Raw genomic sequence first — 18,520 nt, 5'->3', positions numbered from 1 at the left:
TTCGGGCATAAGCCCGATTCCTGAAGAAGGGCTTATGCCCGAAACGTCGATTCTTCTGCTCCTTGGATGCTGCTTGACCCGCTGCGCTTTTCCAGCAACACATTTTTCAGCTCTGATCTTCAGCATCTACAGTCGTCACTTTCCCCTCAAAGATCAGCAAGGTGGCCTTTGTGTGGAGCCACAGAAAGTGGGGGAGATACTAAATGAATATTTGGTGAAAGTATTCTCTGTGGAAAAGGACATGGAAGATATAGACTGTAGGGAAATAGATGGTGACACTTTGCAAAATGTCCAGATTACAGAAGATGTCTTGAAACGTTTAAAAGTGGATAAATCCCCAGGACCTGATCAAGTGTACCCTAGAACTCTGTGGGAAGCTAGAGAAATGATTGCTGGGCCTCTTGTGGAGATATTTGTATCATCGATAGTCACAGGTGAGGTGCCGGAAGACTGGAGGTTGGCAAACGTGGTGCCACTGTTTAAGAAGGGTGGTAAAGACAAGCCAGGGAACTGTAGACTGGTGAGCCTGACCTCGGTGATGGGCAAGTTGTTGGAGGGAATCCTGAGGGACAGGATGTGCATGTATTTGGAAAAGCAAGGACTGAATCGGGATAGTCAACGTGGTTTTGTGCGTGGGAAGTCATGTTTCACAAACTTGATTGAATTTTTTGAAGTAACAAAGAAGATTGATGATGGCAGAGCAGAAGCTCTGATCTATATGGACTTCAGTAAGGCTTTCGACAAAGGTCCCATGGGAGACTGATTAGCAAGCTTAGTTCTCATGAAATACAGGGAGAACTAGCCATTTGAAGACAGAACTGGCTCAAAGGTCGAAGGTGGTGTTGGAAGGCTGTTTTTCAGACTGGAGGTCTGTGACCAGTGGAGTGCCACAAGGATCGATGCTGGGTCCCCTACTTTTTGTCATTTACATGAATGATTTGGATACAAGCATAAGAGGTACAGTTAATAAGTTTGCAGATGACACCAAAATTGGAGGTGTAGTGGACAGCGAAGAGGGTTACCTCAGATTACAACAGGATCTGGACCAAATGGACCAATGGGCTAAGTGGCAGATGGAGTTTAATTCAGATCAATGCGAGGTGCTGCATTTTGGGAAAGCAAATCTTAGTAGGGCTTATGCACTTCATGGTAAGGTCCTAGAGGGTGTTGCTGAACAAAGAGACCTTGGAGTGCAGGTTCATAGCTCCTTGAAAGTGGAGTCACAGGTAGATAGGATAGTGAAGGCGGCATTTGGTATGCTTTCCTTTATTGGTCAGAGTATTGAGTAGAGGAGTTGGGAGGTCATGTTGCGGCTGTACAGGACATTGGCTGGGCCACTGTTGGAATATTGCGTGCAATTCTGGTCTCCTTCCTATCGGAAAGATGTTGTAAAACTTGAAAGGGTTCAGAAAAGATTGACAAGGATGTTGCCTGGGTTGGAGGATCTGAGCTACATGGAGAGGCTGAACAGGCTGGTGCTGTGTTCCCTGGAGCTTTGGAGGCTGAGGGGTGACCTTATAGAGGTTTACAAAATTATGAGGGGCATGGATAGGATAAACAGACAAAATCTTTTCCCTGGGGTTGGGGAGTCCAGAACGAGAGGGCATAGGTTTAGGTTGAGAGGGGAAAGATATAAAAGAGATCTAAGGGGCAACATTTTCACGCAGAGGATGGTACGTTTATTGAATGAACTGCCAGAGGAAGTGGTGAAGGCGAGAACAATTGCAACATTGAAGAGGCAGTTGGATGGGTATATGAATAGGAAGGGTTTGGAGGGATATGGGCCGGGTGCTGACAGGTGATTGGGTTGGGATATCTGGTCGGCATGGATGGGTTAGACCGAAGGGTCTGTTTCCATGCTGTGCATCTCTATGACTCTAAATGCTGTGGATGTCACTATACAAGGTATGGTTACTAATTTTGCAGATGACACCAAAATTAAAGATGTAGTGGACAGCGAAGATGCTTAGCTCAGAGGACAACAAGACCTTATCAGATGGGTCAATGGGCTGAGAAGTGGCAGATGGAGTTTAATTTAGATACATATGAGGCACTGCATTTTGGAAAAGCATATCAGAGGAGGAATTATACACTTAATGGTAAGATCCAAGGAAGTGTTGCTGAACAAAGAGATCTGGAGTGCAGGTTCATAGCTCCTTGAAAGTAGTCACAGGTAGATAGGATAGCAAAGGCGGCGTTTGGAATGCTTTCCTTTATCAAGTATTGAAGTTGGGAGGTGATGTTGCAGCTGTACAGGGCATTGGTTAGATCACTTTTGGAATATTGTGTGCAATTCTAGTCTCCTTTCTGTCAGAAGTTTGTTGTGAAACTTGAAAGGGTTCAGAAAAGATTTAGAAGGACGTTGCCAGGGTTGGAGGATTTGAGCTATCGGGAGAAGCTGAATAGGTTGGTCCTGTTTTCCCTGGAGCGTCGGAGGCTGAGAGGTGACCTTATAGAGATTTATAAAATCATGAGGGGCATTGATAGGATAAAGAGACAAGGTCTTTTCCCTGAGTTTGGGGGAGGGGTGGAGGGGGTGGTGGGAGTCCAGAATTAGATGGCATACATTTAAGGATGAGAGGGAAAGAAATAAAAGGGACTTAAGGGACAACTTTTTAACGCAAAGGGTGGTGCGGGTATGGAATTAGCTGCTTGAGGAAGTCGTGGAGGCTGGTAAAATTACAACATTTGAATGGAATCTGGATGGAAGGGTTTAGAGGGATATGGGCCAAGTGCTAGCAAATGGTACTAGACTGTTTAGGCTAACTGGTCAACCTGGATGAGTTGGAGTGTTAAAGTAGGAATTTGAGACAGCCCAGGAAATCCCTTGTGGAGTCAGACCTGTAGCCTCTCACAATTCATCCTGGAGATCGTACTCTTTGAGAGTCTGGAACAAAAAAAAACTGTTACAGACTGTTTAGTTTAATTTTAGTTATCCCCTTTGTTTACCAATAGCTCCATTGATACTGATAAGCTAAACTCGCTAGGTTCTAGTAACCTAGGAGAGTAGGGGACCAACTCTTCAAGTGCCCTGGCAGGTTACTCTGATGTACTGATACAAAGTGGTTTCCTTTACACAAAGATTTACAAAAACATTGAATGTTCTTAATTCGAAAGGAAGAAAGGTTAATTGACAGGTCACTGTACGCTTGACTAATCACTCCCACAGGCCCTAAGCCATTCATCGGGTGGGAAAAACATACCCAGCCAAGTTAGGAGCCTGCTAGCGAGATAAACTCCTATCATAAAGAGGTACCAATCTGAGCTAATTGGAGAGTTCCTAACCTTGCACAGGTCACAGGTCAGATACAACTGTTTTCCAAAATGGCTTCTTAGCAAGAGGGCAAACTTTTGACCATAAAATGGCTTGCTGACACATTGTGCCAGAATCTCTTCAATGTTAGGCCTAGAATAATTTCCAAGCGAGGAGCAGACCCCTGCTTTTTAGGCACTGAATCATACTGTACCTGAGGCTGAGATGTTACCAAAAGGTTGCATTTAAACTGATTCATTAGTCTTCGAATTAAACATGCTTTCTTTTCAGGATTGTGATTCAAATAAGACATAAGATCTGATGAGTTGGAATTGACAGTGGGGCAGTCTGAAAGGTCTGTAGAGTGGTCTGCAAGAACAGCAAGTAAGTTAAAGCTTCATCAATGTTACCTTTTACAGAGTTCATATTTAATAACCGGTAATGGCTACTCAATACCATCATAAATTCTCAAAAATACAATTACGTTCAATCCAAAGCAGGTAAGCACTAAGAGTTAATTTTTTTAATGGCTTCGGGAGCACCAGTGCTATAATGGTTTCTCTTTCTCTCGTCCTTTTGAACTCTCAAGTCAGGGAGTTGTAACAGCAAAGGTGTTTTCCCTCGGTTTGCCTAGCTTGCAAGGGGTAATAAGAATTCATTATAATTAACAGTTCCTGACTGTCAATTACAAGGCCTTTGATAGTACTGAATTTCGTTTCGGGGTCAGAATCAAACGCTGTCATTAATTTCACAAGGGAACAGCCATGAATGTTATCACTCTGTGTCCTTTTTACACAGATTCACTGTTTAGGCAAATGTTCTTAATTGCCTAAGGGTATTCCGTTATCACTTGGTTATCTTCTGCATACCTTGAGTTCTCCCCTTTTACCAAGCCTCCCTGCCTGTCTATTTTTTAGTGTGCAGCAAATGTGCTCTATAATTCAACATTACATTTTAGTTTAAATGTTGAAAGACAAGTTTTATGGCTATAGACTTTCTTATTCCCTCCTTTTGTTATTTCATGACAACTACTTGGCTTATAACTATAATTAGTCCATCCAGTCAATTTGTATTTTCAAATAAGTCAAGTGCCTCCTCTGCCAGGTCATCGTCCAGAGGAGCAGAGTCTGAAAGATACAGGATTTCAACATGGAAGTTCGGGCATGGAGTTAGAGGGGTAGACAAGGGTCAAATAACCAGATTCCTCTTTGGCTTAGGTGAAAAACAATGCACAGTCCATTTCACGCATAAGCAGACAACAGTGTATATTCCTAGGATGAGACCAATGACTATCAGTACATCCCACACGATCCATCCACACAGCGATCATAGCCAGCAATTAAACTTCCATCCACATGAATCAGACGACAGTTGGGCAGGTATCTTCCCTGCATCTTGACCCGTTTTGTTGATCACATCTGTGTCGTCCGTAAGATCAGAAGATGGTTTAGTTACAAGTTCATTTATGAAAACACAATCATGGGGAGGATCAGGCAGTTCAAGCGGTTCTTCCTGCAGGAATGTAGGGGGGTTAATGTTAGAGCAGTATTTAAAGGAGAGAAATGGATTCAAAAGTAATGAAATCTCATAGCGACTGATACGAACCATAGCGGGGTGCAGAGTATGTTTAGAAATCAGCGAGGATACTGCAGAATGCGAGGTACAGACTTCTACATTTTGATGTAAAGTTATATTAGAGGCAGCCACTACCAGAGTGTGGATGGCAGAAAGAATCTGGGTGCAGAAAGGCATACCTTGAGCAACAGGGTCAAGCTTAGTAGCATAATAGGCAATAGGGCACCAAGAGGAGCCATGTTGCTGGGTGAGAACAGCTGTAGCACAGGTATCAAGGATGGCAACATAAAGATGAAAGTGGCAGTCATACAAACGTCGGCCTAGCCTGGTGCTGAAAAGAGGGTCGTTGTAAGCTCCGTAAAGACTTGTTGTTTTGGAGTGAGTTCATACCGTTAAGGCTCATTAGGAACTTAACTTCTTTCTGATTAGTCTTAACTTTGTTGGGGGGGTACAATATAACCACATTGATTGGATGGTTGAGAAAGGTCGTGGAGTCAGCGTGATTGGACACTTTGTCAGGGCTAGCGAGGAGGTCATCAATGTATTGAACTAGGGTAGCGTCTTCAGGAAATTCAAATAATTTTTGCTGGGCATGAAAACTCTCTGAAAAGAGTGTGGGCGAGTGAATAAACCCTTGAGGTAGGCAAGTCCACGTATATTGGTGGCCCTTAAAAGAAGGCAAAAATGTATTGGGTTATTTGGATGCAAAGGAAGACAAAAGAATGCATGTTGGAGGTCAACGACAGTGAAGATCTTGGCATCAACTGGAACTTGGCTGAGGATAGTAGCAGGATTGGCAACTGGAGGATTATGAGCCTCAATGATTTTATTTACTTCACGAAGGTCGTGAACAACATTCAGGACATCCTGGTTTAGGGATCGGAAAGATAGGTGTATTGACAGAAGAATGGCATGGGACCAGAAGGCCTTGCTGTAGAAATGAATCAATGACAGGTTTCAGGGAGTATTGAGATATAGACAGGAGGACAGAATGAGCTTTGGTCAAAATGGAGATGGGTGGGACCTGAGCAAGGCCCACTTGTGTTTTGGAGTCCACCCACATTCCAGGATATACTGCGCCCTGCGGGCGAGGGTAGACATGATGATGATGAAGGCTGCCATGTATCGACAAAGGCTGTGCATAAAATAGGATTAATCCTTGAGCAAGCAGCTGAATTTCACGCCAAGTTTGATCAGCATGGTCAAAAAGAGTCTTAGCGTCAAAACCTACATATTGGACTTTGTGTTCTGGGTTCAAATGAGTGGTGACACGGGGGAAAATGAGGGGGTCAGTTTTCCAGCTATGAGGAGGAACTGACACGAAAAGAACGCCACCAGCTGGTGACCTGATCTCACCAATCACCCAAGCGTGCTGAGTAGCGCCCAGTAAGGGATTATAATATGTGTTCAAGTCTGAGATCATTCCCGGATGAGTCATAAGCTAAAGTAATGTGGCGGTGAGGGACGTTATGTAAAATAGGATCAAAAGCGTAAGGATCCAAATCAAATCACCACCATCGAGGTGGCTTTGGTTTGGTATTGATGCATTGAACAAAATGAGGTGGAACCTGAATCAGGATACTAGCATCATGACGTTCAATAGTAATAGTTAGAGGACAGAGGAGATCTCTAGCAAGTAGAGGGATACGTAATCCATTAGTAACAACAAAGCAAAAAGGGAACGTGACACAATTTTTCCACACCACTGTCAGAGGGATACCCCTGTAGTGCCTCGGGTTTCTCTCCTGCGCGCCTTTATTGGGGAAAAAAAACTACCCAGGTAAGTTTGCGCTACACCAGCTTCCGGGTCCGCTCCGCGCTTTTTTCGAAAAAGATATTTAAATTTAAACCGTGAAACAAACGTAACCGCGTCTACGAACAGACACCGCCAAACAGCCCTTACCTGCTCCGCCGGTAGAATGAGGATTGTTCACTCGTTTGTGGGTGTTGGGATGGTTGCTTCTGCGGTTAAGTATTTGGTTTGCATGTGTTGTTTTTCTGTCGACGCTAGTTTGAAGTTTCTCATTGACTGTTCGCTCTACTGTGACATCTAGGAATGGCACTTTGTTGCTGTTCTCCTCCTCTTCAAACCAGGAGCCCCCCTCAGGCCACAGTCTCACCACTTGGAACACCAATATACAGACTAGTCAAAGACCTCCACTGAGACTAAAACACCAAGTCGAAGACTCACGCCACTCCAGTTACTCCATCCAAGAATTCTTGAACACCAAAGACAACAAGATAGAAGACGATGGAATAATACTGTCCTTTGGCATACAGCCCTGTTCACATCCATTAACATCAACGTGACCAAAGAAAACTGAAGACACTACTTGAAGAACCAAAGACATAAACACCAAACAGCACCAACTTCATCAGCAAAGATAACACTGTCAAGCTCGTGGAGCTGTGCCTTAGCTCCCACTTCCTATTCAGTAACAAGACTAACAAACAAATCAACGGAACACCCATGAAACCACCAATATCAGGATTCCTAACAGAAGCAATAATGCAGCGTTTCGAACAAACAGCCCTTCCAAAGATCCAACCCAAACTTTGGGTCGGCTACAGTGATGACACTTTTGTCATCACAACGTGAAACAACTTAGAGGAAACCTACAACACCATCAACAATCTCCTTACTGGCATAAAATTCACAAAAGACGAGAACAACAAAAAGTGCTGTTGTTCTAGATGTCACAGTAGAGCGAACAGTCAATGGTCAATTCAAAACAGCGTCTACAGGAAACAACACACGCGAACCAAGTACTTAAGCTGCAGAAGCAATCATCCCCACACATGCAAACAAATCTGCATCAGGATGTCATTTCAACGAGCTACATCACACTGCAGCACCCAGGTACGGTGAAGATCAAGAAACAACTGTAAAGCGCATTTCAGAAGAATGGACAGCCCGTAGGCCAGCTAAAAACAGCTTCCCTGACCGGGAATCGAACCCGGGCCGCGGCGGTGAGAGCGCCAAATCCTAACCACTAGACCACCAGGGAGACATAAAGCCGGCCTTGTAGCTCTGCAGAAAATGGCCTCGCTGCCCGGGAATCGAACCCGGGCTGCAGCAGTAAGAAGACTTTCACCGGTGCATCCATCAATGTAACTTTTTTGTTACATTGCGATCTCTATAACATTGGGGAGACTTAGAGTCAAGTCACATCTCCGGGACTCTCCTGCGCGCCTTTATTGGAAAAAAGCGCGGAGTGGACCCGGAAGCTGGTGTAGCGCAAGCTAACCTGGGTAGGTTTCTCTTCCTATACCTAATTTTAGTTATCCCCTTTGTTTACCAATAGCTCCATTGATACTGATAAGCTAAACTCGCTAGGTTCTAGTAACCTAGGAGAGTAGGGGACCAACTCTTCAAGTGCCCTGGCAGGTTACTCTGATGTACTGATACAAAGTGGTTTCCTTTACACAAAGATTTACAAAAACATTGAATGTTCTTAATTCGAAAGGAAGAAAGGTTAATTGACAGGTCACTGTACGCTTGACTAATCACTCCCACAGGCCCTAAGCCATTCATCGGGTGGGAAAAACATACCCAGCCAAGTTAGGAGCCTGCTAGCGAGATAAACTCCTATCATAAAGAGGTACCAATCTGAGCTAATTGGAGAGTTCCTAACCTTGCACAGGTCACAGGTCAGATACAACTGTTTTCCAAAATGGCTTCTTAGCAAGAGGGCAAACTTTTGACCATAAAATGGCTTGCTGACACATTGTGCCAGAATCTCTTCAATGTTAGGCCTAGAATAATTTCCAAGCGAGGAGCAGACCCCTGCTTTTTAGGCACTGAATCATACTGTACCTGAGGCTGAGATGTTACCAAAAGGTTGCATTTAAACTGATTCATTAGTCTTCGAATTAAACATGCTTTCTTTTCAGGGTTGTGATTCAAATAAGACATAAGATCTGATGAGTTGGAATTGACAGTGGGGCAGTCTGAAAGGTCTGTAGAGTGGTCTGCAAGAACAGCAAGTAAGTTAAAGCTTCATCAATGTTACCTTTTACAGAGTTCATATTTAATAACCGGTAATGGCTACTCAATACCATCATAAATTCTCAAAAATACAATTACGTTCAATCCAAAGCAGGTAAGCACTAAGAGTTAATTTTTTTAATGGCTTCGGGAGCACCAGTGCTATAATGGTTTCTCTTTCTCTCGTCCTTTTGAACTCTCAAGTCAGGGAGTTGTAACAGCAAAGGTGTTTTCCCTCGGTTTGCCTAGCTTGCAAGGGGTAATAAGAATTCATTATAATTAACAGTTCCTGACTGTCAATTACAAGGCCTTTGATAGTACTGAATTTCGTTTCGGGGTCAGAATCAAACGCTGTCATTAATTTCACAAGGGAACAGCCATGAATGTTATCACTCTGTGTCCTTTTTACACAGATTCACTGTTTAGGCAAATGTTCTTAATTGCCTAAGGGTATTCCGTTATCACTTGGTTATCTTCTGCATACCTTGAGTTCTCCCCTTTTACCAAGCCTCCCTGCCTGTCTATTTTTTAGTGTGCAGCAAATGTGCTCTATAATTCAACATTACATTTTAGTTTAAATGTTGAAAGACAAGTTTTATGGCTATAGACTTTCTTATTCCCTCCTTTTGTTATTTCATGACAACTACTTGGCTTATAACTATAATTAGTCCATCCAGTCAATTTGTATTTTCAAATAAGTCAAGTGCCTCCTCTGCCAGGTCATCGTCCAGAGGAGCAGAGTCTGAAAGATACAGGATTTCAACATGGAAGTTCGGGCATGGAGTTAGAGGGGTAGACAAGGGTCAAATAACCAGATTCCTCTTTGGCTTAGGTGAAAAACAATGCACAGTCCATTTCACGCATAAGCAGACAACAGTGTATATTCCTAGGATGAGACCAATGACTATCAGTACATCCCACACGATCCATCCACACAGCGATCATAGCCAGCAATTAAACTTCCATCCACATGAATCAGACGACAGTTGGGCAGGTATCTTCCCTGCATCTTGACCCGTTTTGTTGATCACATCTGTGTCGTCCGTAAGATCAGAAGATGGTTTAGTTACAAGTTCATTTATGAAAACACAATCATGGGGAGGATCAGGCAGTTCAAGCGGTTCTTCCTGCAGGAATGTAGGGGGGTTAATGTTAGAGCAGTATTTAAAGGAGAGAAATGGATTCAAAAGTAATGAAATCTCATAGCGACTGATACGAACCATAGCGGGGTGCAGAGTATGTTTAGAAATCAGCGAGGATACTGCAGAATGCGAGGTACAGACTTCTACATTTTGATGTAAAGTTATATTAGAGGCAGCCACTACCAGAGTGTGGATGGCAGAAAGAATCTGGGTGCAGAAAGGCATACCTTGAGCAACAGGGTCAAGCTTAGTAGCATAATAGGCAATAGGGCACCAAGAGGAGCCATGTTGCTGGGTGAGAACAGCTGTAGCACAGGTATCAAGGATGGCAACATAAAGATGAAAGTGGCAGTCATACAAACGTTGGCCTAGCCTGGTGCTGAAAAGAGGGTCGTTTTAAGCTCCGTAAAGACTTGTTGTTTTGGAGTGAGTTCATACCGTTAAGGCTCATTAGGAACTTAACTTCTTTCTGATTAGTCTTAACTTTGTTGGGGGGGGTACAATATAACCACATTGATTGGATGGTTGAGAAAGGTCGTGGAGTCAGCGTGATTGGACACTTTGTCAGGGCTAGCGAGGAGGTCATCAATGTATTGAACTAGGGTAGCGTCTTCAGGAAATTCAAATAATTTTTGCTGGGCATGAAAACTCTCTGAAAAGAGTGTGGGCGAGTGAATAAACCCTTGAGGTAGGCAAGTCCACGTATATTGGTGGCCCTTAAAAGAAGGCAAAAATGTATTGGGTTATTTGGATGCAAAGGAAGACAAAAGAATGCATGTTGGAGGTCAACGACAGTGAAGATCTTGGCATCAACTGGAACTTGGCTGAGGATAGTAGCAGGATTGGCAACTGGAGGATTATGAGCCTCAATGATTTTATTTACTTCACGAAGGTCGTGAACAACATTCAGGACATCCTGGTTTAGGGATCGGAAAGATAGGTGTATTGACAGAAGAATGGCATGGGACCAGAAGGCCTTGCTGTAGAAATGAATCAATGACAGGTTTCAGGGAGTATTGAGATATAGACAGGAGGACAGAATGAGCTTTGGTCAAAATGGAGATGGGTGGGACCTGAGCAAGGCCCACTTGTGTTTTGGAGTCCACCCACATTCCAGGATATACTGCGCCCTGCGGGCGAGGGTAGACATGATGATGATGAAGGCTGCCATGTATCGACAAAGGCTGTGCATAAAATAGGATTAATCCTTGAGCAAGCAGCTGAATTTCACGCCAAGTTTGATCAGCATGGTCAAAAAGAGTCTTAGCGTCAAAACCTACATATTGGACTTTGTGTTCTGGGTTCAAATGAGTGGTGACACGGGGGAAAATGAGGGGGTCAGTTTTCCAGCTATGAGGAGGAACTGACACGAAAAGAACGCCACCAGCTGGTGACCTGATCTCACCAATCACCCAAGCGTGCTGAGTAGCGCCCAGTAAGGGATTATAATATGTGTTCAAGTCTGAGATCATTCCCGGATGAGTCATAAGCTAAAGTAATGTGGCGGTGAGGGACGTTATGTGAAATAGGATCAAAAGCGTAAGGATCCAAATCAAATCACCACCATCGAGGTGGCTTTGGTTTGGTATTGATGCATTGAACAAAATGAGGTGGAACCTGAATCAGGATACTAGCATCATGACGTTCAATAGTAATAGTTAGAGGACAGAGGAGATCTCTAGCAAGTAGAGGGATACGTAATCCATTAGTAACAACAAAGCAAAAAGGGAACGTGACACAATTTTTCCACACCACTGTCAGAGGGATACCCCTGTAGTGCCTCGGGTTTCTCTCCTGCGCGCCTTTATTGGGGAAAAAAAACTACCCAGGTAAGTTTGCGCTACACCAGCTTCCGGGTCCGCTCCGCGCTTTTTTCGAAAAAGATATTTAAATTTAAACCGTGAAACAAACGTAACCGCGTCTACGAACAGACACCGCCAAACAGCCCTTACCTGCTCCGCCGGTAGAATGAGGATTGTTCACTCGTTTGTGGGTGTTGGGATGGTTGCTTCTGCGGTTAAGTATTTGGTTTGCATGTGTTGTTTTTCTGTCGACGCTAGTTTGAAGTTTCTCATTGACTGTTCGCTCTACTGTGACATCTAGGAATGGCACTTTGTTGCTGTTCTCCTCCTCTTCAAACCAGGAGCCCCCCTCAGGCCACAGTCTCACCACTTGGAACACCAATATACAGACTAGTCAAAGACCTCCACTGAGACTAAAACACCAAGTCGAAGACTCACGCCACTCCAGTTACTCCATCCAAGAATTCTTGAACACCAAAGACAACAAGATAGAAGACGATGGAATAATACTGTCCTTTGGCATACAGCCCTGTTCACATCCATTAACATCAACGTGACCAAAGAAAACTGAAGACACTACTTGAAGAACCAAAGACATAAACACCAAACAGCACCAACTTCATCAGCAAAGATAACACTGTCAAGCTCGTGGAGCTGTGCCTTAGCTCCCACTTCCTATTCAGTAACAAGACTAACAAACAAATCAACGGAACACCCATGAAACCACCAATATCAGGATTCCTAACAGAAGCAATAATGCAGCGTTTCGAACAAACAGCCCTTCCAAAGATCCAACCCAAACTTTGGGTCGGCTACAGTGATGACACTTTTGTCATCACAACGTGAAACAACTTAGAGGAAACCTACAACACCATCAACAATCTCCTTACTGGCATAAAATTCACAAAAGACGAGAACAACAAAAAGTGCTGTTGTTCTAGATGTCACAGTAGAGCGAACAGTCAATGGTCAATTCAAAACAGCGTCTACAGGAAACAACACACGCGAACCAAGTACTTAAGCTGCAGAAGCAATCATCCCCACACATGCAAACAAATCTGCATCAGGATGTCATTTCAACGAGCTACATCACACTGCAGCACCCAGGTACGGTGAAGATCAAGAAACAACTGTAAAGCGCATTTCAGAAGAATGGACAGCCCGTAGGCCAGCTAAAAACAGCTTCCCTGACCGGGAATCGAACCCGGGCCGCGGCGGTGAGAGCGCCAAATCCTAACCACTAGACCACCAGGGAGACATAAAGCCGGCCTTGTAGCTCTGCAGAAAATGGCCTCGCTGCCCGGGAATCGAACCCGGGCTGCAGCAGTAAGAAGACTTTCACCGGTGCATCCATCAATGTAACTTTTTTGTTACATTGCGATCTCTATAACATTGGGGAGACTTAGAGTCAAGTCACATCTCCGGGACTCTCCTGCGCGCCTTTATTGGAAAAAAGCGCGGAGTGGACCCGGAAGCTGGTGTAGCGCAAGCTAACCTGGGTAGGTTTCTCTTCCTATACCTAATTTTAGTTATCCCCTTTGTTTACCAATAGCTCCATTGATACTGATAAGCTAAACTCGCTAGGTTCTAGTAACCTAGGAGAGTAGGGGACCAACTCTTCAAGTGCCCTGGCAGGTTACTCTGATGTACTGATACAAAGTGGTTTCCTTTACACAAAGATTTACAAAAACATTGAATGTTCTTAATTCGAAAGGAAGAAAGGTTAATTGACAGGTCACTGTACGCTTGACTAATCACTCCCACAGGCCCTAAGCCATTCATCGGGTGGGAAAAACATACCCAGCCAAGTTAGGAGCCTGCTAGCGAGATAAACTCCTATCATAAAGAGGTACCAATCTGAGCTAATTGGAGAGTTCCTAACCTTGCACAGGTCACAGGTCAGATACAACTGTTTTCCAAAATGGCTTCTTAGCAAGAGGGCAAACTTTTGACCATAAAATGGCTTGCTGACACATTGTGCCAGAATCTCTTCAATGTTAGGCCTAGAATAATTTCCAAGCGAGGAGCAGACCCCTGCTTTTTAGGCACTGAATCATACTGTACCTGAGGCTGAGATGTTACCAAAAGGTTGCATTTAAACTGATTCATTAGTCTTCGAATTAAACATGCTTTCTTTTCAGGGTTGTGATTCAAATAAGACATAAGATCTGATGAGTTGGAATTGACAGTGGGGCAGTCTGAAAGGTCTGTAGAGTGGTCTGCAAGAACAGCAAGTAAGTTAAAGCTTCATCAATGTTACCTTTTACAGAGTTCATATTTAATAACCGGTAATGGCTACTCAATACCATCATAAATTCTCAAAAATACAATTACGTTCAATCCAAAGCAGGTAAGCACTAAGAGTTAATTTTTTTAATGGCTTCGGGAGCACCAGTGCTATAATGGTTTCTCTTTCTCTCGTCCTTTTGAACTCTCAAGTCAGGGAGTTGTAACAGCAAAGGTGTTTTCCCTCGGTTTGCCTAGCTTGCAAGGGGTAATAAGAATTCATTATAATTAACAGTTCCTGACTGTCAATTACAAGGCCTTTGATAGTACTGAATTTCGTTTCGGGGTCAGAATCAAACGCTGTCATTAATTTCACAAGGGAACAGCCATGAATGTTATCACTCTGTGTCCTTTTTACACAGATTCACTGTTTAGGCAAATGTTCTTAATTGCCTAAGGGTATTCCGTTATCACTTGGTTATCTTCTGCATACCTTGAGTTCTCCCCTTTTACCAAGCCTCCCTGCCTGTCTATTTTTTAGTGTGCAGCAAATGTGCTCTATAATTCAACATTACATTTTAGTTTAAATGTTGAAAGACAAGTTTTATGGCTATAGACTTTCTTATTCCCTCCTTTTGTTATTTCATGACAACTACTTGGCTTATAACTATAATTAGTCCATCCAGTCAATTTGTATTTTCAAATAAGTCAAGTGCCTCCTCTGCCAGGTCATCGTCCAGAGGAGCAGAGTCTGAAAGATACAGGATTTCAACATGGAAGTTCGGGCATGGAGTTAGAGGGGTAGACAAGGGTCAAATAACCAGATTCCTCTTTGGCTTAGGTGAAAAACAATGCACAGTCCATTTCACGCATAAGCAGACAACAGTGTATATTCCTAGGATGAGACCAATGACTATCAGTACATCCCACACGATCCATCCACACAGCGATCATAGCCAGCAATTAAACTTCCATCCACATGAATCAGACGACAGTTGGGCAGGTATCTTCCCTGCATCTTGACCCGTTTTGTTGATCACATCTGTGTCGTCCGTAAGATCAGAAGATGGTTTAGTTACAAGTTCATTTATGAAAACACAATCATGGGGAGGATCAGGCAGTTCAAGCGGTTCTTCCTGCAGGAATGTAGGGGGGTTAATGTTAGAGCAGTATTTAAAGGAGAGAAATGGATTCAAAAGTAATGAAATCTCATAGCGACTGATACGAACCATAGCGGGGTGCAGAGTATGTTTAGAAATCAGCGAGGATACTGCAGAATGCGAGGTACAGACTTCTACATTTTGATGTAAAGTTATATTAGAGGCAGCCACTACCAGAGTGTGGATGGCAGAAAGAATCTGGGTGCAGAAAGGCATACCTTGAGCAACAGGGTCAAGCTTAGTAGCATAATAGGCAATAGGGCACCAAGAGGAGCCATGTTGCTGGGTGAGAACAGCTGTAGCACAGGTATCAAGGATGGCAACATAAAGATGAAAGTGGCAGTCATACAAACGTTGGCCTAGCCTGGTGCTGAAAAGAGGGTCGTTTTAAGCTCCGTAAAGACTTGTTGTTTTGGAGTGAGTTCATACCGTTAAGGCTCATTAGGAACTTAACTTCTTTCTGATTAGTCTTAACTTTGTTGGGGGGGGTACAATATAACCACATTGATTGGATGGTTGAGAAAGGTCGTGGAGTCAGCGTGATTGGACACTTTGTCAGGGCTAGCGAGGAGGTCATCAATGTATTGAACTAGGGTAGCGTCTTCAGGAAATTCAAATAATTTTTGCTGGGCATGAAAACTCTCTGAAAAGAGTGTGGGCGAGTGAATAAACCCTTGAGGTAGGCAAGTCCACGTATATTGGTGGCCCTTAAAAGAAGGCAAAAATGTATTGGGTTATTTGGATGCAAAGGAAGACAAAAGAATGCATGTTGGAGGTCAACGACAGTGAAGATCTTGGCATCAACTGGAACTTGGCTGAGGATAGTAGCAGGATTGGCAACTGGAGGATTATGAGCCTCAATGATTTTATTTACTTCACGAAGGTCGTGAACAACATTCAGGACATCCTGGTTTAGGGATCGGAAAGATAGGTGTATTGACAGAAGAATGGCATGGGACCAGAAGGCCTTGCTGTAGAAATGAATCAATGACAGGTTTCAGGGAGGATTGAGATATAGACAGGAGGACAGAATGAGCTTTGGTCAAAATGGAGATGGGTGGGACCTGAGCAAGGCCCACTTGTGTTTTGGAGTCCACCCACATTCCAGGATATACTGCGCCCTGCGGGCGAGGGTAGACATGATGATGATGAAGGCTGCCATGTATCGACAAAGGCTGTGCATAAAATAGGATTAATCCTTGAGCAAGCAGCTGAATTTCACGCCAAGTTTGATCAGCATGGTCAAAAAGAGTCTTAGCGTCAAAACCTACATATTGGACTTTGTGTTCTGGGTTCAAATGAGTGGTGACACGGGGGAAAATGAGGGGGTCAGTTTTCCAGCTATGAGGAGGAACTGACACGAAAAGAACGCCACCAGCTGGTGACCTGATCTCACCAATCACCCAAGCGTGCTGAGTAGCGCCCAGTAAGGGATTATAATATGTGTTCAAGTCTGAGATCATTCCCGGATGAGTCATAAGCTAAAGTAATGTGGCGGTGAGGGACGTTATGTAAAATAGGATCAAAAGCGTAAGGATCCAAATCAAATCACCACCATCGAGGTGGCTTTGGTTTGGTATTGATGCATTGAACAAAATGAGGTGGAACCTGAATCAGGATACTAGCATCATGACGTTCAATAGTAATAGTTAGAGGACAGAGGAGATCTCTAGCAAGTAGAGGGATACGTAATCCATTAGTAACAACAAAGCAAAAAGGGAACGTGACACAATTTTTCCACACCACTGTCAGAGGGATACCCCTGTAGTGCCTCGGGTTTCTCTCCTGCGCGCCTTTATTGGGGAAAAAAAACTACCCAGGTAAGTTTGCGCTACACCAGCTTCCGGGTCCGCTCCGCGCTTTTTTCGAAAAAGATATTTAAATTTAAACCGTGAAACAAACGTAACCGCGTCTACGAACAGACACCGCCAAACAGCCCTTACCTGCTCCGCCGGTAGAATGAGGATTGTTCACTCGTTTGTGGGTGTTGGGATGGTTGCTTCTGCGGTTAAGTATTTGGTTTGCATGTGTTGTTTTTCTGTCGACGCTAGTTTGAAGTTTCTCATTGACTGTTCGCTCTACTGTGACATCTAGGAATGGCACTTTGTTGCTGTTCTCCTCCTCTTCAAACCAGGAGCCCCCCTCAGGCCACAGTCTCACCACTTGGAACACCAATATACAGACTAGTCAAAGACCTCCACTGAGACTAAAACACCAAGTCGAAGACTCACGCCACTCCAGTTACTCCATCCAAGAATTCTTGAACACCAAAGACAACAAGATAGAAGACGATGGAATAATACTGTCCTTTGGCATACAGCCCTGTTCACATCCATTAACATCAACGTGACCAAAGAAAACTGAAGACACTACTTGAAGAACCAAAGACATAAACACCAAACAGCACCAACTTCATCAGCAAAGATAACACTGTCAAGCTCGTGGAGCTGTGCCTTAGCTCCCACTTCCTATTCAGTAACAAGACTAACAAACAAATCAACGGAACACCCATGAAACCACCAATATCAGGATTCCTAACAGAAGCAATAATGCAGAGTTTCGAACAAACAGCCCTTCCAAAGATCCAACCCAAACTTTGGGTCGGCTACAGTGATGACACTTTTGTCATCACAACGTGAAACAACTTAGAGGAAACCTACAACACCATCAACAATCTCCTTACTGGCATAAAATTCACAAAAGACGAGAACAACAAAAAGTGCTGTTGTTCTAGATGTCACAGTAGAGCGAACAGTCAATGGTCAATTCAAAACAGCGTCTACAGGAAACAACACACGCGAACCAAGTACTTAAGCTGCAGAAGCAATCATCCCCACACATGCAAACAAATCTGCATCAGGATGTCATTTCAACGAGCTACATCGCACTGCAGCACCCAGGTACGGTGAAGATCAAGAAACAACTGTAAAGCGCATTTCAGAAGAATGGACAGCCCGTAGGCCAGCTAAAATCAGCTTCCCTGACCGGGAATCGAACCCGGGCCGCGGCGGTGAGAGCGCCAAATCCTAACCACTAGACCACCAGGGAGACATAAAGCCGGCCTTGTAGCTCTGCAGAAAATGGCCTCGCTGCCCGGGAATCGAACCCGGGCTGCAGCAGTAAGAAGACTTTCACCGGTGCATCCATCAATGTAACTTTTTTGTTACATTGCGATCTCTATAACATTGGGGAGACTTAGAGTCAAGTCACATCTCCGGGACTCTCCTGCGCGCCTTTATTGGAAAAAAGCGCGGAGTGGACCCGGAAGCTGGTGTAGCGCAAGCTAACCTGGGTAGGTTTCTCTTCCTATACCTAATTTTAGTTATCCCCTTTGTTTACCAATAGCTCCATTGATACTGATAAGCTAAACTCGC

At 43.9% G+C, this 18,520-nt stretch overlaps 3 non-coding genes across 3 annotated transcripts; all 3 read right to left on the bottom strand.

Annotated features, from left to right (window-relative positions):
- Window positions 1-7,764: 7,764 nt before the first annotated feature.
- On the bottom strand, window positions 7,765-7,836 carry trnae-cuc (transfer RNA glutamic acid (anticodon CUC)). The gene has a single exon. It is a non-coding gene; the product is annotated as a tRNA-Glu (tRNA).
- A 5,107-nt stretch (window positions 7,837-12,943) lies between these two features.
- On the bottom strand, window positions 12,944-13,015 carry trnae-cuc (transfer RNA glutamic acid (anticodon CUC)). The gene has a single exon. It is a non-coding gene; the product is annotated as a tRNA-Glu (tRNA).
- Window positions 13,016-18,122: 5,107 nt separating this feature from the next.
- Window positions 18,123-18,194, bottom strand: trnae-cuc (transfer RNA glutamic acid (anticodon CUC)). Its single transcript has one exon. It is a non-coding gene; the product is annotated as a tRNA-Glu (tRNA).
- Window positions 18,195-18,520: the final 326 nt, after the last annotated feature.

This window comes from Hemiscyllium ocellatum (assembly GCF_020745735.1).
Source record: "Hemiscyllium ocellatum isolate sHemOce1 chromosome 27 unlocalized genomic scaffold, sHemOce1.pat.X.cur. SUPER_27_unloc_8, whole genome shotgun sequence".
NCBI classification, from domain to species: Eukaryota; Metazoa; Chordata; class Chondrichthyes; order Orectolobiformes; family Hemiscylliidae; genus Hemiscyllium; species Hemiscyllium ocellatum.
This window is presented reverse-complemented; position numbering and strand designations above follow the sequence as displayed.